Genomic DNA, 13,385 nt, shown 5'->3' with positions numbered 1-13,385 from the left:
TATCATTTTTCCTTCTGTCTGCACTGGGTGGCCAAAGGAATAAGACTTAATGCTAAAATTGTTACCCTTAAAGGACACATAGAATATCTGTGGCTCATCTCCTCCTTTCCAGGATATAAGACACTCTCCTAGTGTGACCACAATTATACAAAGACTACATCAGTCATTACTGCTCAGGCGTTAATCTTTATGTTTAAAAAAATTGTTCTTCAATTACTGTTTACATTCAATATTATTTTGTATTAGTTTCAGGTATATAACACAGCGGTTAGACAAGCATATATTTTAAAAAGTGTTCCTCCTGATATTTCCAGTACCCACCTGGTACCAAATGTAGTTATTACAGAATTACTGACTATATTCCCTACGTTGTAGTTTACATCCCCATGACTGTTCTGTAACTACCATTTGTATTTAATCCCTTCACTGTTTTCACCAATTCCTCTCCCCTCTGGCAACCATCAGTCTGTTCTCTGTATCTGTGAGTCTGTTTTAATTTTGTTTGCTCATTTATTTTGTTCTTTAGATTCCACATATAAGTGAATTCTTATGGTATTTGTCTTTCTCTGACGGACTTATTTCACTTAGCATAATACCCTCTGGTGCATCCATGCTGTCACAAATGGCAAGATTTCATGTTTTTTTATGGGCAAATATTATTCCATTGTGTATATGTACCATGACCTCATTGTCCACTCATCTACTGATGGGTACTTGTGTTGCTTCCATATCTTAGCTATTGTAAATAATGCTGCAATGAACATAGGGTGCATATATTCTTTCATATTAGTGTTTGGGTTTTTTTTTTAAAATATATTCTCAGAAGTAGAATCACTGGGACATAAGGCAGCTCCATTTTAAATTTTTGAGGAACTTCCATACTGTTTTCCATAGTGGTTGCACCATTCTTTAGTGCATGAAGGGTTCTCTTTTATCCACATTCTCACCAACACTAGTTTATTGATTTTTTATGATAGCCATTATGACAGGTGTCGGGTGATATCTCATTGTGGTTTTAATTTGCATTTCTCTGACATTGAACATGTCTATTGGCCATCTGTATGCCCTCTTTGGAGAAATGTCTATTTAAATCATCTCTCATGGTTTTTAATTGGATTGTTTCGGGGGGGGGGGGTTGGTGTTGAGTTAATCTTTTCATTTTATCAACTTTTTGTCCTCACTTTCAGAATTTTGGATGGACAACCTAATTTAGGAGAACATCCATATAAACTGAACTAGAATGTGCTGCACAAAGGTTTGCATTTCAGAGGATACCATTCCAGCCACTGCTACACCGCGTGCCTGAACCTGCTCACCTCCCACAGCCTGGATCCCAGAGCACACCAGTTAATGCACATCAATGGCCAGGAGGACTTACGAGAATGTTGAAACCACTGCTGATGGATAAAGAGGGTAGAATTGGAAAACCCCAGGGAAATTTTTCACTGGCACACTGTCAGAATTGCTGTGATGGACAAAGGGAGAAGCAGGCCCGATTTCACAGTCCACTTCAGTCCCTGCAGACATCTGACTTCTCAAAGGGCATGAGGCTCAGTTATTACTCCACGACTGTACAATAGGAGGCCTGTCCCAGGTTTCTTTTGTCCACACACATTAACATGCATTTTCCATCATGTAAAGGTAGTATTTGTAGGTATATGATGGATGGCCTCCCAAGGACTTCCTGTGTATTCTTCCTATAGACAAACCCCCTGTGGGTCACATCTGTATTTGTCATGAGAAATCCTGCTTTCACTTCTCCAGCTCATTTCAATTCCTGCTACAGTAAGTGCTTCTCAAAAGACCGAGTCTCCAGGCCTCTGCCGGAGAATTTAGTTAAGTCTTTAATCCTGTGCTTGGCTTTGCTCCTGGTAGTCTGACCTTGCCATGTTACTAAACCTGGCTGCTCCAAGTGACGTTTGACAAGTGTTTTCTCTACAAGGGTCTCCACAGCAAGGCAGTAAAAAAAATATTTGGGCTTCTTTTCCCTTTTGCATGAAGATCTGGAGTGTGAAGCCCTAACTTTAAACACGTCACTTCTTCAAAGGGTCCGTCAGAATCATCAAAGGTCACCGCCTCTGGAGGCCACCACAAAGCCCTGCAGTCCATCACCTCACCCCAGACCTGAGCATGGCAAGGCTCAGGGAGGAACATGTTCCAGGTCCCAGGATGGCTGGTGGTGGAGCTGGGGACCACCTAAGTCAGCTGACCCTGCCCTGTTTCTCTTACTCCACAGCCACGGTCTCTCAAAATGAAGAGAGGGCCAGTCTATACCCACTTCCTCCTTTCTCCCTTTCTTCCTTTCCTTCCTTCCTTTTCTTTTTTTGATTGAATTCATTGATTTTATACATTTGTATTTAACAAATAAAACTCTGCTCTTTGCAAGCTAATTAGGGATTTTTAAAAATATGTGCACTCATGCCTTCTTCAATCCGTGGATGTCTCTCTGAGGCTGGGTATAGGACCTTGTTCAGGGATGACTTCTGAGTTTGAGCCCTATGAGGATACAGAGCCAGCAAAGTGACCTTCACAACTTGGTGCCCTGCCTCCCTCTCAGCCCTCCTGGGATGGGTTTTAACTGGATCACAGAGCTTCCTGTGTTGAAAAGAGGGGAAAGTTGAGACATAAGAGAAGGTGAAGACAAAGGGAACAGAAAACAAGAAAGTGAAGCAGAAAGAAAAGGAAAAAGAAACACCTACTTACCTGGCTGCTGTTATCCTCCTTTTTATTGCCAGATTAAGCACTAACAGGGGACCGCTAGAAAGAAGGGAATCAGGATTGGAATCTGTGGAAATGTGTGCCCCTCAAACATGTGTGAACTTGAAGTCCAGCCACACACATGAGGCAGGGCGAGGTCCTCTCCTCCTCAAATACAAGGTGAGCTGCTGAGTGGTGAGCGGAGGCTGGGTGGTCACAGAGCTCGATACTCACCAACTTATTTACTCCCAAAGATAGTCCTTCACCACACACACTCTTTATAAATAGGTCATATGGGCTCATTATATTGTCATAGATAATTGTTGGGTCAAACTGAAATGAACTTGTTAAACCACTAAGAGAAATTAATTTCAAAAGAAATGGGAACTCTAGCTACACCTAAGAAATCACAGAAAAACTCAGAGAGTAAGCAAAGCCCTCTTTTTGAATAGAACGACAGCCTTGCCGATGCATCATCCACTTTTAGAGAGTTGACTAGCCGGTTGGATGGTTGGATGGTAGGATGGTCATGGAGATGGGGGCCAGGTGGGCCCATGGAAGGCATTCTCCATCCCTACAGAGGGCGATGGGATACACAGCAGCAGGGGCTGAGTGATTGATCTTTGTTATCACTGAAAATCCTGGTCAAGGAAAAGGAATTTTATGATCTGCAGGAATGATATGAAACTAGGAGCCCTCCACTGAGCAGGAGCTGAGGACAAACAAACATGCACAAGTAACTCAACATGGAAATGAGATCAAGACATCTTGAGGAACATGTTTCAGGTCCCAGGATGGCTGATGGTGGAGCTGAGGGACCACCTGTCAGCTGACTCTTCACTGTTTCTCTTACTCCACAGCGAGGGCCTCTCAAAATGAAGAGAGAGCCAGTCTATGGAAGAAATGTGATAAGAACTCAAAATTGCTGCAGCATTTGCAATCTTTGAAAAGAGCAATAACAAAACAAAACAAAAACAAAAAACCATGGGGGGGATTTAGGAGAGGCATTCTACCTGGGAGGAGTCTTTTCTTCTGCAGAACATACTTGTGCATATTTGGTCTGAATATCTAAGCCCAACATTCCACAGAGAGTTCTGTAGTTTCTAACAAGGAATTTCTCTTTCGATATGGTTTGTGAAAAGCATTTTCTGCTGAAGCTAGAAAAAAAAGATCTCTTTTCTTCTAAAGGAGTTGATAGCTAGTGTCCCTTCTGACTCTAAATTCAATGATCTTTGAAATTCTAGTGCTTGTCCTGATTCACTATTATAAGCAGAGGCTGGGATGGAGGAGTCTGTTAACAACATAAATATTAAAATTGCATTGGTGTTCTGCATATCAATAGCATAAACAGTGCAACCTAAGAATTAGGCAAAGCACATTTTGCAAGTCTACACAGATGTGCAGGAGTATGTAAACTACTTTCTCTATTTCTGGAAGCTAAAGAAATCTCATTTGTAAAACAGTTTTTCGTTCCTGCCCTTTTCTAAGCACATCCCCTCCCAAACTTAAGCTGCTGTTCTTCTTACCACAAATGCAGTATTTCTGTTAATTGTTTCTTTCCTGCTGCAAAATGCCCAGTTCATCCCTATCCCCTCTTCTCAAGAAACATTCTGTACTTGATGAAATAAAAAGTTACTTTCTGTTTTTAAATGAAGGTTCAGTTAAATTGTAAGAGTTATTTCTATTTCCCCTTGATATGGTTTTAAAACTCACCCATGTTAGCCAAACTTTTGGAAAAACTATAATTAGAAACTTACCAGTATTTCAGGAAGATCCCAAGAAAGGTACTGGAACTTTATACCTGTGTGAGATATGCACAGTACAACAGCAAGCCTACTAAGTCCAGCACTGAGTCTAATTATGCATGTTGTGAATTATTAAGAGCATCTGACTTCTTTCATTTCCTTCCTACTTGTACCTCAGGTTCAACAAACATTTATGAACAGCTACTGTATATTATTGGTACTTATTAGGAACTGCCTCGTTTGTCTTCTCCAAAACTCAACATATGACTGCAACCCCCTTCCCAGGTGGTCAGGAGAAAGGAAGAAAGAAGTTGATCCTTACATAAATTTACTAGTTCTGCTGGAAGACGTGAAGAATCAGAAATCTAAACTAAAACTCAGAGCGAAATTGAGGTTTCTGGATTAATTGTGCTTATGTTCGCCCATAATGGGAAAATAGAAAGGAAATTGTATTTGTTCACTTAAGAGATAGGATATTCTTTGCAGAGATAATTCTCCAGGGCCAGTCTTTTTAATAAAGTTTTTGAAAGCAGACAGGCTAAGCGCTCTAATATTCATGACCAGACATCACTGAAACCAACCCTAATGTATGTAAAAGGGCCAAGGAGGCATTGTTTGAAAAAGTTTAAGAATAGTTTACAAATCAACTATAGTTTATTAGTTTCCATAGTTTAGGAATAAATATGAAAACCTCAGGACTAGATGTTTTCTAAGGTCTCTGGAAGCTCAGAGCAGCCATGATCCCATAAAATGAAGACTGGTATTAGGCCAATACATACTAGTTGTAAAAATATTGAAACACTTCTATATCAGATGTTGAACAGCTGTTGCTTTGAGTCCATTGATGCTTCCCCACCAACCCGACCTGTCACACAGCAGGAGACTTCCTGCTCCTATGCTATGGTCAAAGTCTACCCCATGATAGGTGTTAAATATTTTTAATATCACACCTGTAGAAGATTTGAGTAATACATCTATCTTAACTCAGAATTCTTAAGTCTTGAATAGTCCTTTGATGGTCAACACTATTGGTATCATATTATACCTACAAAAATATTTAGCACTTTCAGTGAAAGCATAACCATTTACTCAATCACAGTAAAAAAAATCAAGCTTGTAAGTTTCTTTTTCTTTTTTTTTTAATATTTTTATTGAGGTATTATATGTGTACATATCTTACTATTACCCCCCCACCCCACACCCACACATGCCCTCCCCCCCCAGAGTTTTGCGTCCATTGTTTATGCTTATATGCATGCATACAAGTCCTTCGTTTGATTTCATAACTCCCCCACCTTTCCCAAACTTTCCCCCTGTACTTTGAAAGTCTGTTTGATGCTTTACTGTCTCTGTATCTATCTTTTTGTTCACCACTTTATAATGTTCTTTACTATCCCTAAATGAGTGAGATCATGTGGTATTTTTCTTTCATTGACTGGCTTATTTCACTTAGCATAATGTTCTCCAATTCCATCCAGGTTGCTGCAAATGATGAGAATTCCTTCTTTTTTATGGCAGCATAGTATTCCATTGTGTAGATGTACCACAGTTTTCCGATCCACTCATCTGCTGACGGGCACCTAGGCTGTTTCCAAATCTTAGCTATTGTAAATTGTGCTGCTATGAACATAGGGGTGCATATATCCTTTCTGATTGGTTTTTCTAGTTTCTTCGGATATATTCCCAGGAGTGGGATTACTGGGTCAAATGGGAGTTCCATTTTCAGTTTTTTGAGGAAACTCCATACTGTTCTCCACAGTGGCTGCACCAGTCTGCATTCCCACCAGCAGTGCACGAGGGTTCCTTTTTCTCCGCATCCTCGCCAACACTTGTTGTTTGTTGATTTGTTGATGATAGCCATTCTGACAGGTGTGAGATGGTACCTCATTGTTGTTTTGATTTGCATCTCTCGGATAATAAGTGACTTTGAACATGTTTTCATGTGTCTCTTGGCCTTCCTTCTGTCTTCTTTTGAAAATATTCTGTTTAGGTCTGTTGCCCATTTTTTTATTGGATCATTTATCTTCCTCTTATTGAGTTGCATAAGCTGCCTGTAGATGTTGGAGATTAAACCTTTATCAGTGATAGCATTTGCAAATATGTTTTCCCATGCAGTGGGCTTTCTTGTTGTTTTGTTGATGGTTTCTTTTGCTGTAAAAAAGCTTTTTATTTTGATGTAGTCCCATTTGTTAATTTTCTCTTTAGCTTCCATTGCCCTAGGGGCAGTGTCAGTGAAGAAGTTCTTGTGGCATATGTCTGAGATTTTGTTGCCTGTGGATTCCTCTAGTATTTTTATGGTTTCCCGTCTTATGTTTAATTCCTGTATCCATTTTGAGTTTATTTTTGTGTATGGTGTAAGTTGGTGATCTAGTTTCATTTTTTTGCATGTATCTGTCCAGTTTTCCCAACACCATTTATTGAAGAGACTGTCTTGACTCCATTGTATGTTCATGCCTCCTTTGTCAAATATTAATTGAGCATAGTGGTTTGGGTCGATATCTGGGTTCTCTATTCTGTTCCATTGATCAATATGTCTGTTCTTGTGCCAGTACCAGGCTGTTTTGAGAACAGTGGCTTTGTAATACAGCTTGAAATCTGGTATTGAGATCCCACCTACTTTATTCTTCTTTCTGAGGATTGCTGAGGCTAGTCGGGGTCTTTTTTTATTCCAGATGAATTTTTGGAGAGTTCTTTCTAGGTCTGTGAAATATGCTGTTGGTATTTTGATGGGGAGTGCATTGAATCTGTAGATTGCTTTGGGTAGTATGGACATTTTAATGATGTTGATTCTACCAATCCAGGAACATGGTATGTTCTTCCATCTGTTTACGTCTTCCTCTATCTCTTTTTTCAGTGTCCTGTAGTTTTCTGCGTATAGGTCTTTTACCTCCTTAGTTAAGTTTATTCCTAGGTATCTTAATTTTTTTGGTGCGATGGTAAATGGGATTGCTTTTTTAGTCTCTCTTTCTGTTAGTTCATTATTGGTGTATAGAAAAGCCATAGATTTCTTGGCGTTAATTTTGTATCCCGCTACATTGCCGAATTCATTTATTAAGTCTATTAGTTTTTTGATGGAATCTTTTGGGTTTTTTATGTACAATATCATGTCATCTGCAAATAAGGACAGCTTCACTTCTTCTTTTCCAATTTGGATGCCTCTTATTTCTTCTTCTTGCCTAATTGCGATAGCTAATACTTCCAGTACTATGTCAAATAGAAGTGGTGAGAGTGGGCATCCCTGTCTTGTTCCTGTTCTTAGGGGAAATGGTTTTAGTTTTTGCCCATTGAGTATGATGTTTGCTGTGGGTTTATCATAAATAGCTTTTATTATGTTGAGGTATGAGCCTTCTATTCCCACCTTGTTGAGAGTTTTTATCAAGAAAGGGTGTTGGATTTTGTCAAATGCTTTTTCTGCATCTATTGATATGACTATGTGATTTTTATCTCTCAATTTGTTTATGTGATGTATCACGTTTATTGATTTGCGGATATTGTACCATCCTTGCATTCCTGGAATAAATCCTACTTGGTCATGGTGTATGATCTTTCTGATGTACTGCTGGAGCCGATTTGCTAGAATTTTGTTGAGGATTTTGGCATCAATGTTCATGAGGGATATTGGCCTGTAATTCTCTTTCATTGAGTTGTCTTTATCTGGTTTTGGTATTAGGGTGATGTTGGCTTCATAGAAGGAGCTTGGAAGTGTTCCTTCCTCTTGAATTTTTTGGAATAGTCTGAGGAGGATAGGTTTTAGTTCTTCCTTGAAAGTTTGATAAAACTCTCCTGTGAAGCCATCTGGCCCCGGGCTTTTGTTTGCCGGAAGCTTTTTGATGACTGCTTCAATTTCTTCCATAGTTACTGGCATGTTGAGCTGTTTAGAATCTTCCTGATTGAGTTTTGGAAGGTTGTATTTTTCTAGGAATATGTCGATTTCCTCTAGGTTGTCCAGTTTGTTGGAATAGAGTTGTTCGTAGTATTTTGTAACAATCCTTTGTATTTCGTCGGGGTCTGTTGTTATTTCACCTCTTTCATTTCTGATTTTGTTTATTTGGGTCCTCTCTCTTTGCTTCTTGGTGAGCCTGGCTAGAGGTCCATCAATCTTGTTTATCCTTTCAAAGAACCAGCTCTTGGTTTTGTTGATCTTTTGTATTGTTTCTTTGGTCTCTATGTCGTTTATCTCCGCTCTGATCTTTATTATTTCTTTCCTTCTGCTTACACTGGGCTTATCTTGTTGCTCTCTCTCTAACTCTTTGAGTTGTTGGGTTAGGTAATTTATTACCATTGTTTCTTGTTTTTTGAAGTAGGCTTGTAGAGCTATGAATTTCCCTCTCAGGACTGCTTTCATTGTGTCCCATAGATTTTGGATTGTTGTGTTTTCATTGTCGTTTGTTGCCATGATGTTTTTTATTTCTTCCTTGATGTCTTTGGTAACCCAGTCATGGTTTAATAACATGCTGTTTAGTCTCCAAGTGTTTGATTTCTTTGGGTTGTTTTTATTGTAGTTGATTTCCAGTTTTATGCCACTGTGATCTGAGAAGATACTTGATATGATTTCTATCTTCTTGAATTTGGAGAGACTTTGCCTATGTCCTAACATATGGTCTATCTTTGAAAATGACCCATGTGCACTTGAGAAGAATGTATATTCTGTGGCTTTGGGGTGAAATGTTCTGAAGATGTCGATTAATTCCATCTGTTCTAGTGAGTCATTTAGGATTGATGTTTCTTTGCTGATTTTTTGTTTAGAGGATTTGTCCAATGGTGATAGTGGGGTATTGAAGTCTCCTACTATGATTGTATTACTGTCAATCTCTCCTTTGATATCTTCCAGGAGTTTTTTAATGTATCTTGGTGCTCCTGTATTGGGTGCATATATGTTTACCAGAGTTATTTCTTCTTGTTGGATTTCTCCCTTTAGTATTATGAAGTGGCCTTCATTATCTCCTGTTATGTCCTTCACTTTGAGATCTAATTTGTCAGATATAAGTATTGCAACCCCAGCTTTTTTTTCATTTCCATTTGCCTGGAAAACCTTTTTCCATCCCTTTACTCTCAGTCTGTATGCATCCTTTTTTTTGAGGTGGGTTTCCTGTAGACAGCAGATATCTGGGTTTTGTTTTCTTATCCAGTCTGTTACCCTGTGTCTTTTGATTGGGGCATTCAATCCATTTACATTTAAAGTTATTATTGATAGGTACTTATTTGACGCCATTTTTATTCTATACCCCTGTGTACCTTCTTTGCTTCCTATTTCTTTCTTTTTTTTACAGCAGACCCTTTAGCATTTCTTTCAGTGCTGGTTTGGTGGTGATAAACTCCCTTAGTCCTTTTTTGTCTCTGAAGCTCCTGATTTCACCTTCAATTTTGATTGATAGCCTTGCTGGGTACAGTATTCTTGGATTTAGACCCTTCCTTTGCATGACTTGGTATATTTCATTCCATTCCCTTCTGGCCTGATGAGTTTCTGTTGAGAAATCAGTTGCTAGTCTGATGGGGGTTCCTTTGTATGTAACTGTCTGTCTCTCTCTGGCCGCTTGTAAGATTCTTACTTTGTCGTTGGTGTTTGCCAACTTAACTATAATGTGCCTTGGCGTCGGTCTTTTGGGGTTCATTTTGCTTGGAACTCTGTGAGCTTCTTGGATTTGTGTGGGTTTTTTCTTCCCTATATCAGGGAAGTTTTCTGTTATTATTTATTCAAACAGGTTTTCTATTCCTTGCTCAGTTTCCTTTCCTTCTGGCACCCCTATTATCCTGATGTTGTTTTGTTTTGTATTGTCCCGAAGTTCCCTTACGCTCTCCTCAATCTTTCTAATTTTTGTTTCTAGAAGCTGTTGTAATTGGGTATTTTTTTCCATCTTGTCTTCTAGCTCACTTATGCGGTCCTCTGCTTCATCTAGTCTACTCTTGATGCTTTCTATTGAGTTCTTTACAGCAGCGATGTCACTTTTCATTTCTTCTTGGTTCTTCTTCATTTCTTCTTGGTTCTTACTCATATTGTCGAATTTGTCTTCCATCCTTTTCAGCCACTTTATGACCATTTCTCTGAATTCTTTCTCTGATAGGTTGTTTGCCTCTAAATCGTTTACTTCCTTTTCTGGTGATGCCTGCTTCTCTTTCCTGTGGGGGCTGTTTCTTTGTCTCCCCATGGTCTCTCTTCTCCGGATGTCTGGTTATATAGATTTCTCTCTCTGGCGTTGATTTAAAGGTATAAAATACAACACAACCAGGCACAACAGACAAGGCACTGAACAGAATTGTATTCACGATATTAATAACCTCCAATAAAGGTAACCACCAGAGAAAGACAAATTAGGGAATAGGAGTGGAAGAGGGAGAGTAAAAAGAAAGAACAACAACGAAGAAAAAAACAACAACAAAGAGTGTGAATCTGAACTTGGGAAAAGAGCAGAAGGAAAGAAAAGAAATAACAGAAAAGAAAAAGAAAAGAAAAAAAAAGTAAGAGAGACAAGAATGATACTAAGAGAGAAAAGGGGAACAAACTATATATATGGGGAGTAAACTCCACTAGAACAACCACTATTCCCAGCAAATTCCAGCAACACGAGCCTGGAGATTAATACAAACTGCAACAGCAGCTAATATCAAGTGAGGCAAGGGAAAACAAAAGTAAAAAACAAACAAAAACAAAGCAAACAAAAGAACCAACCAAACCAACAAAAAGAATAATCTAAACAATCTCATAAAAAAGCATAAAAATTCAATCTAATCAACATTCAAGCAAACAACAACAAAAGGCCCGAGAGAAAAATAATTTTTTAAAGGTAGCGTAGAGAGAGGTTTGTATGGATTTGGAGCAGGGGGTTGGGAATTAGATATATAAGTAGGGTGAAGTTTTAGCAGGGAGTAAACTGAAAAAGCAGGGAAAATCTAAAGCCAGAAAGGGTTAAGATAAACTGGGACCAAAAGGGGAAAGGTTAGGAGAGTGATGGCATAATGTTAGCTTTGAGATAGGGTAAAGCGATTGTAAGGGAAAGATGCAAATCGAATGTAGGACACTAATCCAAAAATAAAAGAAAGAGAAAATCAAATGACATTAAAAAAAAAAAAGTAAAATAATAGTAATAATAGTGCTGATTGAAAATAAAAATGTAATAATTAAAAAGGTGAAAATCAAGTGAGGAAAAAGAAAAAAATATTAGTTTCTTAAGTAAAAGATGCAAAAAATGAAAATAAAAAAATATGAGAATAAAAAATTGAAAAAATTGAAAAAAGAATTGAAAATTAAAAAATAGGAAGACTAAAATGTGCAGTAGCGGCTGTCATTCACTTCCTCTATTATTCTGTTTGTTACGCCTTTTTCCCAGTCTGGGCGGTATTTCAGTTCAGCTTCATTCCAGGGCTCCTCAGTGTTGGAAGCCAGTCCTGCTTTTTAAGCCAGCCCTATCTTAATTTCTCGTATTTATTTTTGATTACACCAGAGACAATTAGCGTTTCAGCCCCTGGGTGGCAGTGTTTCTGAATTGACTTCCGGGCCTCTCTAGCTCTTTTTTCTTTTTTTTTTTTTTTTCCCCTTCTATGGCACTCACTACCGGTTTGTGGAGATGTGCGCCTCAGAGCTGCCTCTCTGATGGTCACACGCAGCTCTGGCCCCAGGTTCCGAAAAAACACCTTCCCCCTGCAGTCTTTCAGGGTTTCCACCTGGGTTTACCTCTGTATTGGGCTTAGCAATCAGAGTCGGAAAGAGCCCAGGTGTGCGGACCGTGGGTCTGTGCCCCAGACTAAGGAGCCTGCACTCCTTTGAAAATTCTTAGTCTGACCCTCCTCGTCAGATTAAAATGAGTTGCTTTCAAGAGGTCACTTCTGTTAGCAGCTCAGAAGACCCCCCTCCTCATTCACGGATCACGGCAGTTCCAACTGCCGCTGATTTTTCTAGGCACAGACCTCCCGGCTCCTGCAGGTCCTGCGGCTGCCGCGCTTCCCTCACCCAGCGCCTCCCTCACCCACCGCGGGGATCAGAAACCGCAGCTTATTTCAGACAAAATCTGACCTTTCCGTGGTGCAGTGAAGAGTTTCTTTGAATCCAAATGTTTGCGCTGACAGGGGACCGGTGGTCTGGTGCTCCCAGCAGTTCAGTGTTTGCAGTTGTCGCAGAAAGTCAGGTTTCCACTAAAATCCTCCTTTCCTTGCAAGATGGCGAGGCGCCGGCGAGCCCCGCTCTATGTAAGTTTCAAAGAGACTTCTTTATGTGAATTGCTTGCCTGTAACCAGAAAGACCCTTTCAGTGTTTTGAATATTGGGAGAAATTTGGAGATTCCCTGGTAGCCATAGTTGCAGAACTCTTAAAAACTATCTAACAACATGAACTACAAATTAAAGGAGAGATCATTTCACTGTATGTCTTCTGTAAGGCTCCCCTGGGACACTAAGGCAAAGATTAAATCTTAATTTTTGTGGGGTTTTTTTATGATTCAAGGGGTTGTTGGTGTGGGTTGTGCAGGTATACATGCTTGCTACACTTACAACACATTTATATGCGCGCACACACACACACACACACACACAGAGTATTTGCCTGTTGAAATACACAGGCTGACACTTCCACAGTGACCCTGCTACAGTACACTGACTATTGTGATTATGAAAATAGCCTTGGTTTCTAGCCTAGAAGAGATCATAGGGAGGTATTTTGGCAGAAGAGGAAGAACAGAGATACTACCCAGCCAGTCAACAAATACCTGCTTTTAGAGTGTCTATGTGTGCCAAGTACTTTTCCAGAACAGGATTCTCTGCCCTTAAGCAGTTTACATTCCAGAGAGTAAAACATTTTTAAAATTCAATAAACAAATTCATTTTAAGTTCTGGAAAGTTCTATGTAGAAGATGTATTAAGGTGAGAGAAAATAACAGAGTGATCAGGGAAGAATCTGAGGATGAAACATTTGAGCTGAGACCTGAATAAAATGCAAGCATGTGAAGAATTGGA

The 13,385-nt window shown here is 39.4% G+C and overlaps 1 long non-coding RNA gene across 1 annotated transcript in view; it reads right to left on the bottom strand.

Annotated features, from left to right (window-relative positions):
• LOC114233720 (uncharacterized) overlaps positions 1-12,650 on the bottom strand; it is a 95,664-nt gene extending 83,014 nt beyond the window's left edge. Inside the window, exon 1 of the long non-coding RNA XR_008558605.1 lies at positions 12,451-12,650. This is a non-coding gene — a long non-coding RNA (uncharacterized LOC114233720). The remainder of the gene's footprint in view (positions 1-12,450) is intronic.
• Between the last annotated feature and the right edge of the window lie 735 nt (positions 12,651-13,385).

Source organism: Eptesicus fuscus, chromosome 16 (genome assembly GCF_027574615.1).
Source record: "Eptesicus fuscus isolate TK198812 chromosome 16, DD_ASM_mEF_20220401, whole genome shotgun sequence".
Classification (NCBI taxonomy): Eukaryota; Metazoa; Chordata; class Mammalia; order Chiroptera; family Vespertilionidae; genus Eptesicus; species Eptesicus fuscus.
This window is presented reverse-complemented; position numbering and strand designations above follow the sequence as displayed.